The sequence below is a fragment of the Schistocerca gregaria genome, chromosome 1 (genome assembly GCF_023897955.1).
Source record: "Schistocerca gregaria isolate iqSchGreg1 chromosome 1, iqSchGreg1.2, whole genome shotgun sequence".
NCBI classification, from domain to species: Eukaryota; Metazoa; Arthropoda; class Insecta; order Orthoptera; family Acrididae; genus Schistocerca; species Schistocerca gregaria.
The window spans coordinates 1,019,216,075-1,019,232,676 of NC_064920.1; positions in this window are offsets into that span (position 1 = coordinate 1,019,216,075).

Here is a 16,602-nt window from a genome sequence, read left to right on the forward strand (position 1 = left end):
ATCTGAAACAAGACTCGTCCGAACAGGCAACATGTTTCCAATCATCAACAGTCCAATGTCGATGTTGACGGCCCCAGGTGAGGCGTAAAACTTTGTGTCGTGCAGTCAACAAGGGTAGACGAGTTGACCTTCTGCTTCGAAACCCCATATCTATGATGTTTCGTTGAATGTTTCGCACGCTGACACTTCTTGATGGTCCTTCACTGAAATCTGGAGCAATTTGCGGAAGGGTTGCACTTCATTCACGTTGAACGATTTTCTTCAGTCGTCGTCGTTGGTCCAGGCGGTAGCGATACGATTTAATGTTTTGCCGAAATCCTGATACTCACGTGAAATGGTGGTTCGGGAAAATCACCGCTTCATCGCTGCCTCGAAGATGCTGTATCCCATCTCGTGTGTGCCGACTATAACGCCATGTTCAAACTCACTTAAGTCCTGATAGCCTGCAATTGCAGCAGCAGTAACCGTTGTAACAACTGCGCCAGACACTAGTCTTATATAGGCGTTGCCGAACGCAGCCCCGTATTATGCCTGTTTACACTACTCTGTATTTGAATAAGCATGCCTATAATAGATTCTTTGGCGCTCGAGTCTAAAGAAACTGTAAAAAACTCAAGAGTGTATCTTTTATAGTTGCTGAGACCAGATAAAACTGGTCATGAAGGGATATGAAGCAGAAACAGGAAATATTAATGCAATTTATTAAGCAAATGAATAAAAGGTTTACTAAACTTCAACACCCATATTTTGCACATGATTGCTGGTAATTTGCAACAATCATTGGCTAAAAAAGCATCACTTGATTTCTTGAGGTGCAACTATACACCTTTATCTGAAACTTTAAAAACTATATTATGACCCCGACTGCCTTAGCTGAGGTCACGAATTCGTCAGAGCTCTTCGTAGGTCGGCTCTATGTTGACCTCAGTACCAGGGCGCTGCCATGGTGGGAAGGGAGGGAGGCCTGACTTTCAGAAGCACCTCAGATTCGTGGCTGCGGTTTGCAACCAGACATCGCTAACGTCTGTAATGTCGATGTGCATTGCCGATTTTGATGTGGAACCATGATCTCTGGACGATATCACAATAGTTCCTGGGCAAAGTGATCATTTGTAGGAGCAAATGTTGTTTTTGAAACTATAATTACACATTAATTTAAATTAAAACTCACATTTTACTAGCTGCAGCAGTTAAAGACGGAGCTCTGTAATCTTCATCGCCTACAGTGTCTGAACACATTATCTTCCTCCTCCTCAAAGTTCTTGCCTCCTTGGACGCTTTTTGAATTTGTAGCTCAGCTTTGTCGACTCACTCTCTCTGCAGTTCCTCCAGTATGGTTATTGTACTCCAACCAGTCATCACTCCAAGCTCTTCTAGACATTCGGTCTACCAACATTACCATTATTAAATGTAACGACAACGTCACACGCACCAAGCCTCAGTGTATAGAATCCCACAGATACATTTTGGGTTCTCTTATCAAGAGTGCATTGTTGAATGGCCCATTCACATTTTATAGTTTCCCTGTCAGATATTTCTTCAATAGCTCTAGATTTTCCAAATGTCTACAAACTCTAATAGTTATAAGTAACGAATTCTTGTGAGTAAACTTGTCTAAAGTTATAGCTGATTCAATTTTCTTTATTATCATATGTAAACCTCTTCGCCCTTTTCAAGTTTGGCTTCAGCGTAGTATTTGAATAGTTGACTGTTTGTATTGTCTTGCAGACGACTCGAAGTAGCCTTGCCGTCATACTGCGCTGTCTACACCAGCTCCTTCACCTTGTATTATGCCAAGAACATCGCACACACTACATAAATAACAAACACAACTGTTATGCCAGTCCTAACAACTTACGTAGCACGTTTTTCCCACTAGACTTTAAATCACACTACAGCCATCTAGACTTTACGGTGTTCGATATATTAATTTTATCTCAACGTTGTTAGTGAATTAGAAAAACTGTGCTTCGCAAATAATTAAATTGAGTTAAACAGACGTCCAGTCAAAAAAGTTCAATAAATCGTGGACCAAAATGCCCAGTCATAGTCCCCCTAAACACACCTTTACCTCGAGTCACAGTATAAAAGGCCTCACAGCTAAGCTATTTTTCTCTGTAACTTTCAAAATGAAAGTAAAAGGTTTAGATATGTAAACAGAAGAGAAGTTATTATTTCTGCACAGTTATGAACATAGTTTACTTATTTGTATTCCGGACTTACAGCAAGAAGCTTTAATTTTTTAAGTACAATATTCTCTTTTTTATCAGGTAGCCGCGTGCAAATCAATTCATATCAAATTTATGTCAGTTTTAGCTAGGGAACAACAAACGTTCAGAGGTTTAGGGGTGAATGCACCACGCTGCCCATAATTAGCTGTGTTCACATGAATGTTGTGGCGGAACGTTCATTAGGTAACATATCCGCATGAGTGCCCATTTTCCTGAATGCGTAACTCAATGCGCGTTCTAAATGACCTGCGAATTAGATATCAAATTGGCTCTAAGCACTATGGGACTTAACATCTGAGGTCATCAGTCCCTTAGACTTAGAACTACTTAAACCTAACTAACCTAAGGACATCAAACACATCCATGCCCGAGACAGGATTCGAGCCTGCGACCTTAGCAGCCGCGTGGTTCCGAACTAAAGCACCTAGAACCGCTCGGCCACAGCGGCCAGCATGAGAGATCAAGTTGCTAGCATTATGGAGTGACAAGATTCTTTGATGCGTTGTTTATGGTGATCTAGCGTTGTTTATTCACCATCAGTATCCACTGCGGTGTGAACCACATATGTTTTTACATTCCGACCTCCTTTGTCTCCGTCATCATGCCGCAGGGGAGTGTGAAACAGAAGCACTCAAAAAGCATAAGCAACCTTTGCTGCTTCGGATGATGTTCAAATTATGTCTCATGGTTTTGAACGAGCCTGAGTGAAGCCACCCCGAACACCAGAATAAAAATTTCGGTCATACTGCACAACAAAGTGGTGACTATCTGTTCCATGTTGACCTTAGAGAAGCGCTCAGGCGTCAGATAGATGGCAGCATTATCAAATATTGTCACGTATCTCTTCCCATTGCTCATCGCACTGCACACTGTTTTCGTTTGCGAAATGTATGGTAATCAATATCCGGAGGAAAGGTGTGGCTCCACTGACTCTTTAATACCGTTGCGGCGAGTAGTTTCAGCAAGGAGAGAGCCCATGGTTCAAAATGGCTCTGAACACTATGGGACTACACTTCTGGGGTCATAAGTCCCCTAGACTTAGAACTACTTAAACCTAACTAACCTAAGGACACCACACACATCCATGCGCGAGGCAGGATTCGAACCTACGACCGTAGCTGTCGCGCGGTTCCAGACTGAAGCGACTTGAACCGCTCGGCCACTATGGCCGGCGAGAGAGCACATGGCAACCACGGATCAGGGAAGATTAATATACATAAAAGAATGAAATGTGCCCGAAAAAAGGTGAAAGTATAGATAACCACAGCGAATACAGTCGCGCATAGACTCTAAATACACGTTTACTAAAGTGAAGATGTGGTTTACGCTTGGCCGTCTGAGGAATTCGTATTCTGGTTCAAATGGCTCTAAGCACTATGGGTCTTAACATCTAGGGTCATCAGTCCCTAGACTTAGAACTACTTAAACTTAACTAACCTAAGGACAACACACACATCCATGCCGGAGGCAGGATTCGACCCTGCAACCGTAGCAGCCGCATGGTTCCGGACTGAAGCGCCTAAAATCCCTGATATTCTGTGGTTAAGTGATTTTTTTGGGGTTGATTGTCTATTGGGATTCGTAATTCCATCTTCTTTATTAACTCAGCACCTCTATTTCATTTCCAGTCCACAGCACAGATTGTTACTTTATGGTTTAACTAAAGCCCTGTAGGAAATCAAGTGGTAATTCTTGGATACGTCAAAAATAAATAAATTATATTGTAACATGTCCACCGCTAGGCTCTACTACCTAAAAAAATAAAGCTCTACTGCCGTTTTAGCTGAGTCAGAGCAGCGAATCAATTTTCTTAACACATTATATTATATACTGGAGGATCTTCCAAGTGACAATGGTGCTTTCCTACCACGAGACTCACCAAACATCCATTGATATTTAATTTAAAAAACGTTAGTATCACAAAACAGGTAAATAAACTGGCTGGAGACTGTAGGTATGTACTCATCCAACCGTGCCACTATACTTCAACGTTTGCCTCCACAGCTGAGAGGTCAGTCCGCATTTGTAAGTGTTACTGTATGGTCACGTGCCTGTGTTCCGTGCGCGGGGCAGCGCTCCCCTGGGTTTGTATTTATATCGGCTATTACGCGCTCGACAGTTGTAGTAGCAAGACAACATGGCGAACCAATAACGTAAAGCAACGCTGTGATTCACCTTTTGCCCCGACTTTGCACGACTCAAAGAACTCGTGAAATGTCTTCTGGTGCAATACACCGGTAAGACAATTTCTGCCTGCACTATTACAAAGCCATGCCCCAGGGTCAGGAAACAGGATAGGAGAACAAAGGTTCTACATCACTCCAACAAATTAGTAACAAAGTCACACAAATGAGTTAAAAGGGTTTACTTATCTTTGTGACTTTTCGAATAATGAAGTCTGCAACACTCCATGTAATATAACACAAAAAAGGCCCTCAACGGCTAAGTGCAGATAAGCATAGGTTAATTGCACAGTACATAGCAAATCCAATTTACAACAACGGCGCTCACTTCTAGTAGATCTCTAAACGACATTTCTTCATCCTCACCGCCGGCCGTGGCGCTGGTGGAACTCGCGCAAGTGGCGAGGCTCTATGCCACGGGCACCAACTCGCATCTTCGCGCCTATGGTGATTTGCCCTGGCTGTGTCTGTTGATAACGTGGGCTTAGGCATTCGAACAATTAGAGTTTTCGAGCTTTTTGAACTACTTGCTGAAGCTGTAATAACGGCCTTCCTCCCCTGCAGCAGGGTTCTCGTCAGTAGCCGAGAAATGGGTGGAGTTCAAGAAATATCCAGTCTTTAATCGTGTCCGACAGGTGCACGTCAATTTCGATCGACCTCCTAACCCCGCATCAGCGTCTGCAGAGTCATTATTGTATACGATGGCCAACCCCGCACGTGCTCGACATGTAGAAAGGAAGGATAACTTCGGAATGTGTACAGCAGAGGATCGTACGATTACGGACTAAGGACGTGAAGCCTCCACCAAAGCCGACCACTCCGCCAGTGACGCACACAACGGCTCTCACCGCCGCTACGATTTCACGAAGCCTGCTGCTTAGCCACCGCAGTCCGCAACAGCTACTACAAAGCGATGGTCTGAACAATACGAAGGGACCAATCCACACCCAACAATACGATCGGCGTCGCCACAGTATCAGCAGTTAGCTCGCTTATTGTGCCGTTAGAAGCTTTCAAATCTGGACGACGGGAATCGTTGCCGTCGTCTGAGGTAAAAGGATTTGTTTGAAAATGAAATTCGCCACGGCTACGCTAGAGTAGGCTCAGGTTACTACCAGGAACCAGTGACAGTCTCACGCACGATGGTTGTGACTTCACATGTGCAGACAGCACTCAACTCCTGTCAGCTGTGACAATGAGGACAACGTTGTTCAGTGACAACGCCAGCGTCCGGCCCCTCTGTGGACGGTGTAATGAACAACGCATGGTTGGAGATAGTAGTCTGCTCACAACCAACCTTCGCAGCGGAAGGATACTAAAAACTCCCCCACCACAGCGACATGTGGAAACGACGAAGAAGACGCGTCCACGACCCCACTGGGATCAACGCATCCAGTTAGCCTTATCCACCAATGACTTGCAAGTGCGTCCCCTGTGATCGGACAAGCCAAAGTGAAGTCACCCTCTCCCAACGATTATGGATCAACTTTCAGCAACCCCACAGCAAGCGTACAGAGTGGCCACAGTCAACACCAACACGATTTGCAATACAGTGAAGGTACAATTACTGCGAGATATGATTTGCACATTGGAAGTCCACATTGCCCTATTAAAAGAGGTGCATGTTGCCACGATTCAGAATGTTTACGGACGTGGCTTGTAACACTCCGTTGGAGATCAGGTACGATTTGGTATGGCGATCTAGGTCCAAGAAGGGTTACCAGTCATGGACGTGACTATCCTCCCCTATTTATGAGCTATGGCCTATACCACATTCAGGGCGTGTATTATCAATCTACACTCCTGGAAATGGAAAAAAGAACACATTGACACCGGTGTGTCAGACCCACCATACTTGCTCCGGGCACTGCGAGAGGGCTGTACAAGCAATGATCACACGCACGGCACAGCGGACACACCAGGAACCGCGGTGTTGGCCGTCGAATGGCGCTAGCTGCGCAGCATTTGTGCACCGCCACCGCCAGTGTCAGCCAGTTTGCAGTGGCATACGGAGCTCCATCGCAGTCTTTAACACTGGTAGCATGCCGCGACAGCGTGGACGTGAACCGTATGTGCAGTTGACGGACTTTGAGCGAGGGCGTATAGTGGGCATGCGGGAGGCCGGGTGGACGTACCGCCGAATTGCTCAACACGTGGGGCGTGAGGTCTCCACAGTACATCGATGTTATCGCCAGTGGTCGGCGGAAGGTGCACGTGCCCGTCGACCTGGGACCGGACCGCAGCGACACACGGATACACGCCAAGACCGTAGGATCCTACGCAGTGCCGTAGGGGACCGCACCGCCATTTCCCAGCAAATTAGGGACACTGTTGCTCCTGGGGTATCGGCGAGGACCATTCGCAACCGTCTCCATGAAGCTGGGCTACGGTCCCGCACACCGTTAGGCCGTCTTCCGCTCACGCCCCAACATCGTGCAGCCCGCCTCCAGTGGTGTCGCGACAGGCGTGAATGGAGGGACGAATGGAGACGTGTCGTCTTCAGCGATGAGAGTCGCTTCTGCCTTGGTGCCAATGATGGTCGTATGCGTGTTTGGCGCCGTGCAGGTGAGCGTCACAATCAGGACTGCATACGACCGAGGCACACAGGGCCAACACCCGGCATCATGGTGTGGGGAGCGATCTCCTACACTGGCCGTACACCTCTGGTGATCGTCGAGGGGACACTGAATAGTGCACGGTACATCCAAACCGTCATCGAACCCATCGTTCTACCATTCCTAGACCGGCAAGGGAACTTGATGTTCCAACAGGACAATGCACGTCCGCATGTATCCCGTGCCACCCAACGTGCTCTACAAGGTGTAAGTCAACTACCCTGGCCAGCAAGATCTTCGGATCTGTCCCCCATTGAGCATGTTTGGGACTGGATGAAGCGTCGTCTCACGCGGTCTGCACGTCCAGTACGAACGCTGGTCCAACTGAGGCGCCAGGTGGAAATGGCGTGGCAAGCCGTTCCACAGGACTACATCCAGCATCTCTACGATCGTCTCCATGGGAGAATAGCAGCCTGCATTGCTGCGAAAGGTGGATATACACTGTACTAGTGCCGACATTGTGCATGCTCTGTTGCCAGTGTCTATGTGCCTGTGGTTCTGTCAATGTGATCATGTGATGTATCTGACCCCAGGAATGTGTCAATAAAGTTTCCCCTTCCTGGGACAATGAATTCACGGTGTACTTATTTCAATTTCCAGGAGTGTATATGCGGCACATCATACCGACGTCATTGTTCTCTTTCTTACTCCTTAGATAATGGTCCGCATTCCATGGGGTTTCGACCACTCTACACCTCGAGGCGATTTTAATTGCAGACTGCATCCGAAAGACCCCCGATTACTCACCGTGCCGGGCCCTACGTACAAAGGTGGAACTCCGTCTCCTTAACGCGTGGAAGAAGGTCAACAACGACGCCCCCGGCCACAGACACTTTACAAGCAGGTTAGATCGCATTTACGTTTCCGACACCCTCCAGTCCGGAGTGCTCTGTCTGATGTTCGATCTTAGTTACAAGCAACACTTATGAAACATAGAGTTGACAAAAACTCCCAGGGATAACAAGCGAACAGTGTAGGCATCTGTTCTTCTTCGTTGTTACTCTGCCGGTAACAGCTCGTGTAGATTACGAGTAAATCCATAAGCCGTGGCGGTCACAGATTATCTCGCTCCAGTGGACATTCTGCGGTCTACTTTGCGTGGGACCATGTGGTCTAGAAACAGAAGAGAAGACGACAAGGACATTGGCTTCACCAAACCATACATTGTCCATTTAGCACGCCAAGTATTCCCTTTACCTAGAAGAGATTCTTATAAGCGACATGTGCTCAATATCACAGTGAGATACGACAAGCATCTCTTCTGATACAGATTATCGGGAAACTTGATGAAAATGACCAAAATATTAATTTTTTAATGGATCTTCATTTACTGTATGGTATTTAAATTCCAATTCCGCTCCTAAGTGTGACGAAAATAATAGTTAACAAAACCTTGCACAGGACCAGGTCCATTTGTTGTTTTGAATTTCCTCATGTTATTTATTCTTGCAGCGTTTACTTCCGGTTTTAAGCAGTCACCACGTGGGGAATATTTCGGTCTTTTGCAAGTCCATAACGTCTGCAAAAGTATGTGAGTGGAAGAACTCAAAATGCTAATAAAACTTACAACTTTCTGACAGGAAAACCATGTTCCATGACAACATTTGTTTCCATAACTGCGGTTGGAGTATATGATGCTAATCTTGGCAGACTATGGATTCTGTAGAGGCTATCATTTAATCGAGGACCTTTAATATTGCCGATTTTGAAGGAAATCGATAACAGCAGCTGACATTGTTGTTGCTCAGTTTGAAAATCAGGTTAAACTATAAACACAACCAAAGAAAGACTGCTTATGGATGAAAAGGAGAACGAATGTGATTTGTACAAGTTAACTCAGATAATTCTAACACCGTGAAATCTCTGATTCATGTTTCCATAATTTACATTCTGGCAACTTTGTGTTTCCTTTGCTCACAAACCACTGACATTATAGTACCTAACTTGAGCGTGCAATTAGTGAATACTACAGTGAAACGATGAGTGGAAGTAATTTTCGTTCACTGTAATAGTAAGGCATTTATGTCAGAGACAAGCTCTAAGATTTGGTACATACGAGTATTTTCACAAAAATTCTGAGAACTGTAAAATTCTAGCAAAAGAAGAGATCAAAACATGTCTTTAATTTTCTTCCGACACATTACGCTAATCCTAGTTTAGTCTATATTACAGGATCAATAAAATCTTCCGCACTGGCTGAATACTTTTATTAAAACGTCACAACCGGCTTCGCATTAGTAGAGATGTATCATCAGGTGACCTGTAACAGAATCAACACATTACAGAACGACAACGATATTTAAATCATGTTGGCAGCAGTGGAATCGTTCGGCAGTCAGTTTCAGATGCTGGTACTCTAAATTTTCTCAATAGTGCTTCTCGAAAAGAACGTCGTCTCCCTCCAGAGACACCACTTGCAAAAAAATAATCAAATGTGTGTGAGATCTTATGGGACTTAACTGCTAAGGTCATCAGTCCCTAAGCGTACACACTACTTAACCTAAGTTATCCTAAGGACAAACCATGCCCGAGGGAGGACTCGAACCTCCACCGGGACCAGCCGCACTGTCCATGACTGCAGCGCCTTAGATCGCTCGGCTAATCCCACGAGGCACCCCATTTGAGTTCCCGAGGCATCTCCGTTACACTTATGTGTTGTTCGAACCTACCGGTAACAAATATAGCAGCCCGCCTCTGAATTGCTTCGATGTTTTTCCTTAATCCCACCTTGTACCTCGAGCAGCATATGAGTTTTGTCACTTGGGGGGCCAAAGAACAGATGACACCAGCATCCTACATGCGGTCTCCTTTACATGTGAACCACTCTTCCCTAAAATTCTCCCAATAAATCGAAGTCCACCATTCGCCTTCCCTAACACAGTTCTCCCCTGCTCGTTCCATTTCATACCGCTTTGCAATGTTATGTCCAGATAGTTAAACAACTTGACTGAGTAAAGCAGGACACTAGTAAAACTGTAGCGGAATATTGTAGGTTTTATCGTCCTACTCACCCGCATTAACTTCCATTTTCCCACATTTAGAGCTAGCTGTCATTCATCACAGCGACTGGAAATTTCGTCTACGTCGTCTTGTGTCTTTCTACAGTTACTCAACTTCGATACCTTACCATAGCCCACAGCATCTTCATGTACAACCGCTCACTTGACGAAAAATGTTCCTAAAGAGTGGAAAGTAGCACAGGTTACACCAATATTCAAGAAAGGAATTTGGAGTAATCCACTGAATTACAGACCCATATCACTGACTTCAATTTGCAGTAGGATTCTGGAGCATATATTGTACTCGAACATAATGAATCACCTTGAAGAAAATGACTTATTGATACATAACCAACACGGATTCAGAAAATATCGTTCTTGTTACCATGAAGTAATGAGTGCTGTCGGACAGATTCCATATTCCTAGACTTCCAGAAAGCTTTTGATACCGTTCCTCGCAAGCGACTATTAATCAAATTGAATGCATATGGAGTATCGCCTCAGTTGTGTGACTGGATTCGTCATTTTCTCTCGGACAGGTCACAGCTTGTTGTGATAGACGATAAATCATCGATAGAACAGAAGTGATATGTGGTGTTCCGCTAGGTAGTGTCGTAGGCCTTCTTCTGTTCCTGATTTACGTAAATGGTAGTTGGGAGCTCCAAGGTTAGGCACGTAATGGGGCCCCTCAAGAATATGGCTACCAAGGAGCGGAAGCAAGCCAGTGTGCACTCCGTGTGAATTCCGGGGGGAGTCATTCCGGATGTTGAAAGAGTGCTTCCCGACGCCATAAAAAGTACAGGGTGCAGCCAACGGCAGGTGGTGGCTCATGTCGATACTAGTGACGTGTGTCGCTTTGGATTGGAGCAGATTTTGTCTGGTTTCGGGCGGCTAGCGGAAATGGTAAAGACTGTCAGTCTTGCTTCTGAGATTATGGCGGACCTCACCATCTGCAGCATCGTCGATAGAGCCGACTGTGGTCCTTTGGTGCAGAGCCGAGTGGAGGGTCTGAATCAAAGGCTCAGGCGGTTCTGTGACCGCAGATTCCTTGAGTTGCGCCATCGAGTGGTGGGTTTCCGGGTTCCGCTTAATAGGCCAGGAGTGCACTACACACAGGAGGTGGTTATACGAGCAGCGGGGTGTGTGTGGCGGTTTCTTAGGTTAGAGGGTCTCAGGGAACTATAGAAGGGACGTCCGTCTAAAAGTGGACAGTTAAACACAGTAAAGTGGTTGTAGAAACGATTGGTATTGTAGCTGTAAATTGTCGTAGTTGTGTTGGGAAAGAACCAGATCTCCAAGCCCTAATAGAAAGCACTGAAGCTCAAATAGTTGCAGGGACAGAGAGCTGGCTAAAGCCGGAAATAAGCTCAGCCGAATTTTTTTCAAACGATCTATCAGTGTTCAGAAAAGATAGATTAAATATAGTGGAGTATTATTGCAGTGAAATTCAAATAGATAGTTCCTGCGAAATAGTATGTATAGAGGTTATACCTACAATCGGACTAAACTATTAACTGGATCGTTTTACCGCCCCCCCCCGACTCTTAAGATATAGTTGCTGAACAGCTCAAAGAAAACTTGAGTCTCATATCAAATAAGTACCCCGCTCATTATAGTCGGCGGTGACGTCAATCTACATCCGATATGCTGGAAAAATTATACGTCTAAAGCCGGCAGCGCGCATAAAACGTAATCCGAAATTGTACTGAATGCTTTCTCAGAAAATTATTTTGAACAATTACTTCATGAGCCCATTCGAAGCGTAAATTGTTGCGAAAGCATACTTGACTTTTAGCAACGAATAATCCTGGACAAATAGTGAGTATTGTGACGAATACAGGCATTGGCGACCACAAGGCAGTTGCTGCTACTCTGAATACCGTAACACCTACAACCATCAAAAGAAACGCAAAGTGTATCTATTTAAAAAGGTGATGAAAATGCTCTTAACGCCTTTTTAAGAGACAGCCTCCACTCCTTCCGATCTGATCATGTATGTGTAGAAAAGGAATGTTTTCAAAGAGATAGTATCCACAGCAATTGAGAAGTATATACCACATAAATTAATAAGTGATGGTAATGATCCCTCTTGGTACACAAAACGGGTCAGATCGTTGTTGGAGAAGCAACGAAAAAAGCATGCCAAATTTAAAAGAGCGCAAAATCTCCACGATTGGCGAAGTTTTACAGAAGTTCTAAATATGGGGTGTACTTCAATGCGAGATACTTTTAATAATTTCCACAACGAAATTCTGTGCCCAAATCTGGCAGAAAGGTAAAAGTGATTCTGGTCATACATAAAGCACACCAGTGGCAAGACGCAATCAATACCTTCACTGCGCGATAACAACGATGCAGTCACTGATGACAGTGCCACTAAGGCAGAATTACAAAACACGGTTTTACGAAACTCCTTCACCAAAGAAGACGAAGTGAATATTCCTGAATTCCAAACAAGAACAACTGCCAAGATGAGAAACATGGAAGTAGATATCCTCAGTGTAACGAACCAGCTAAAATCACTTAATAAAGGCAAGGCCTCCGGTCCATATTGTATACCAGTAAGGTTCCTCTCAGAGTATGCTGATAAAATAGCTCCATATTTAGCTATTATATACAACCATTCTCTCAGAGAAAGATCCGTAACTAAAGACTGGAAAATTGCTCAAGTCAAACTAATACTCGAAAAGGGAAGTAGGAGTAATTCGCTGAATTACAGTCTTGTAACACTAACGTCGATTTACAGTTCGGAACATATACTGTAATCGAACATTATGAAGTACCTCGAAGAAAACTATTTATTGACACATAGCACGGATTCAGAAAATATCATTCTTGTGAAACACATCTAGCTCTTTATACTCATCAGGCCCCTTTCGACAGGGGATGTCAAATTGATTCCATATTTTTAGATTTCAAGAACCGTTCCTCACAAGCGCCTTCTAACAAAACTGCGTGCCTACGGACTATCGCCTCAGTTGTGCAACTGGATTCGAGATTTCCTGTCAGAAAGGTCACAGTTCGTAGTAATAGAAGGAAAGCAATCGAGTAAAACAGAAGTAATATCTCTCGTTCACCAAGGAAGTGTTATAGGCCCTCTATTGTTCCTGATCTATATTAACGACATAGGAGACAATCTGAGTAGCCGTCTTAGATTGTTTGCAGATGATGCTGTCATTTACCGTTTTGTAAAGTCATCAGAAAATCAAAACGAGTTGGAAAATGATTTAGTTAAGATATCTGTATGTTGAGAAAAGTGTTAGTTGACCCTGTACTAAAAGAAATCAACTAAATTTCGATTACGCGATATGTCACACAAATCTGAAGGCTGTAAATTCAACTAAATACTTAGGGACTACAATTACAAATAATCTAAACTAGAACGATCACATAGATAATGTTTTGGGTAGAGCAAACCAAAGACTGCGATTCATTGGCAGAACAGGTCTTCTAAAGAGACTGCTACACCATGCTTGTCCTCGCTATTCTGGAGTATTGCTGCGCGGTGTGAGATCCGCTTCAGGTGGGACCGACGGATGACATCGAAAAAGTACAAAGAAGGGCAGCCCGTTTCGTGTTATAGCGCAACAGGTGTGAGAGTGTCACTGATATGATACGCGAGTTGGGGTGGCAATCATTGAAACAGAGGCGGTTTTCTTTGCGGAGAGGTCTATGTACGAAATTTCTATCACTAACTTTCTCTTCAGAATGCGATAATATTTAGTTGACACCCACCTACACAGGGAGAAGTTATCATCATAATAAAATCAGAGCTCGAACGGAAAAATTTGTGTGTTCCTTTTTCCCACTCGCCATCCGAGGGTAGAATGGTAGAGAAGTAGTATGAAAATGGTTCTAGAAACCCTCCGCCAGGCATATAAGTGTCAATTGCAGAGTAACCATGTAGATGTAGATGCAGAAGTAGAAACAACCGCAGATTTCTGCCGAACCTGTACGCTAAATCATTTATGTATATTGAGTATAATAGCGATCCTATCACACTTCCTTGGGGCACTCCTGACGATACCGTTGTCTATGATGAACACTTGCCTTTGATGAAAATATAGTGGATTCTATTACTTAGAATTAAAATTAATGTTCTAGAGCTAATTTCCCATTGTCATAAATACCTCTCATACTACTACCATTCTCTATCCTCTCTAGTTTGGTTGCCATCGGTTATTTTGTCGCCCAAGTAACAAAACTCATCTACTGCCTTTCTTCTTCAAGGCACTATACTTTCCGTTTATCTGACCTTCAAAGACCTTTACTGTCTCGGACAGTCAAAACTGTCAGCAAAACTCTCTTCTCCTAAAACTTTAATCCACTTTCCAAATTATTTTTGGTTTTGCTTCACACTTGCTCTGTACAAAATATGTAACACAGGAATTGGGAAGAACTGTGTTTCATTCTTTTCTCTACTTCTACTTCCCTTTGTGTCGTTAGATTCTTACAACAGAACTATAGTTTCCGTCGAAGTTGTACGTATGCTTTCGTTTCTTTTATTTTAATCCTGATGTATTCGGAATTTCAATGAGCGCAGTTCAGTCTTTACGGCGAGTAAAAGCTTTTTCTAAACCTCCATACGCTATAACTGTATGTTTGCCTTTCTTTGGCCTTCCTTGCAAGATACATCATAGGGGCCGGTGTTGCTCCACGTGTGCTGGAATGTCTCCGGAACCCAAACCGATCTTCCCAGTTTACCGTTCGTCTGTAAATAATTAGTGACAGTATTTTGCATACAGACTTACCATGCTGATATTTCGGTAATATCCACACATGCCAGCACCTGTTAGTTTTTCAATTGGAATCAACACACTATTCTTGAAGTCTGAGGTTATTTGGCCTGTCTCATATTTCTTGTCCACCGAATGGAGTAGATTTCTTATGTACGCTTCCCACATGGATTACAGAAAATCAGAGAGAAATCCGTCTACTCCAGGGGTACTGTTTTGGCTTGAGCATTCCACTGATATGTCAAATTTTACTTCCAATATCCTATCTCCCATCACATTTTTATTTACGTCAGCTTCCTTTTCTATATTGGTTCCATTTCCATTGTGCAGGTCTCCTTCATATTCGTTCCACGTTTCGCCTTTTCTTATCTGCTTAGTACCGGTTTGCTATCTTAGCTCTTGATATTCATACAGCTGCTTTTCCTTTCTCCAACGGTCTAGATAGCATATGTCTCTCCCTCAGTCATACAGGCTTCTACCGTCTTTTATTTGTTTTTGCTCCTGACGTCACTCCTATTTTAAGACAAATGTATTGCGCTTTGCGTGCTTCATTTGCTGAATTTTTATATTTTCCTCATTCATCAATTAAAAACCATACTTTGTTTGATGACCAATATCCTGGGCCTTGTCTGTTTTGCCCATTTCATCTCTCAAAGTTACCCATTCGTCTTGTATTGTCTTCCTATCGCCTATTAAGTCGTTGCCTAAGCCTCCCTTTTAAATTCTTGACGAGCCCTAATTGTTTTAATTTATAAAAATCCCATTCCTGTAATTTCCTGCCTAGGTGCATTTTCTTCCGTTTTAACCTGCAGGACATAGTCAAAAGATTAGAGACGGAATCCACATCTCTCACAGTTTACCGGAGAACTTACCTGCGGACGAGATGGTTTGTGTTCTGATGAAGCGGACGCTTAGGAAGGCGGTAGCGCAGCAACTGTCAGGGTAACGCAAGTCGCGATGGTCTCTGCGAAGGAACGAGGCGAAATGTATCTCACATCGCCACATCTTTATTTTATCCTGTCCCGTTTATCGTCTGTTTCTGGTTAGGTAGATAGAGCTTAAAAGCGCACAGAATCTACCTAGAGCATGGTAACCCGAAGTACTTCCCGATTCTCCAACGCGAGGGTTGAATCTTTCGCCCAGCTCCCCATCATTCGTAAAGCACAGATATTCGGCTCGAGATATCTGTCAAAGGCCTCGGATGAACAATGTAATATCACGGAGACGAACGTGGCTACGGAAAAGGAATTATTTCTAGTAACATTGAATATAGAGGCCTTAAATACCAAGAAAAATGAAGTTTACGAGCTGGAAACGTTAAAGTTTGAAACAAAAAGGGGGTAAGGAAATGAAATGGTGGGAGATTATACTCATTTCTACAGTGGTGTCAACAAGGAGCAGATGGCCCAGAGTGTTGTGTCGATAGTGATACATAGAAAGGATAAGCAAGACATTAAGTGAGACACGAGGGAATTACAGGCATTGGCTGAGACATGGCATTGATTGAAATGAATGACGAAATTTGAAAATTTGAGCCAGAGCGGAAATCGAACCTTCGCATCCTGCTTACGGGGCAGATACTTTGACACTAAGCCATCCGGACACAGCGGTTATTGCAACTGCACATACTACCCTAGCACGCCTTCTGTCAGACCCAAATTCTCAACTTACCCACACACATTACTAATGTAGTGCCCCTGGCTCATTATCCCCATTACACTCAACTTTCCCCATTGATTTAAATCAATACTTGCTTGCAGCGAATGTAATTCGTTTGTGTCTTAATTCATGATGGCTGATGGATCAAAATAGATTCTGTTCTTTTGGACATTTCCGAA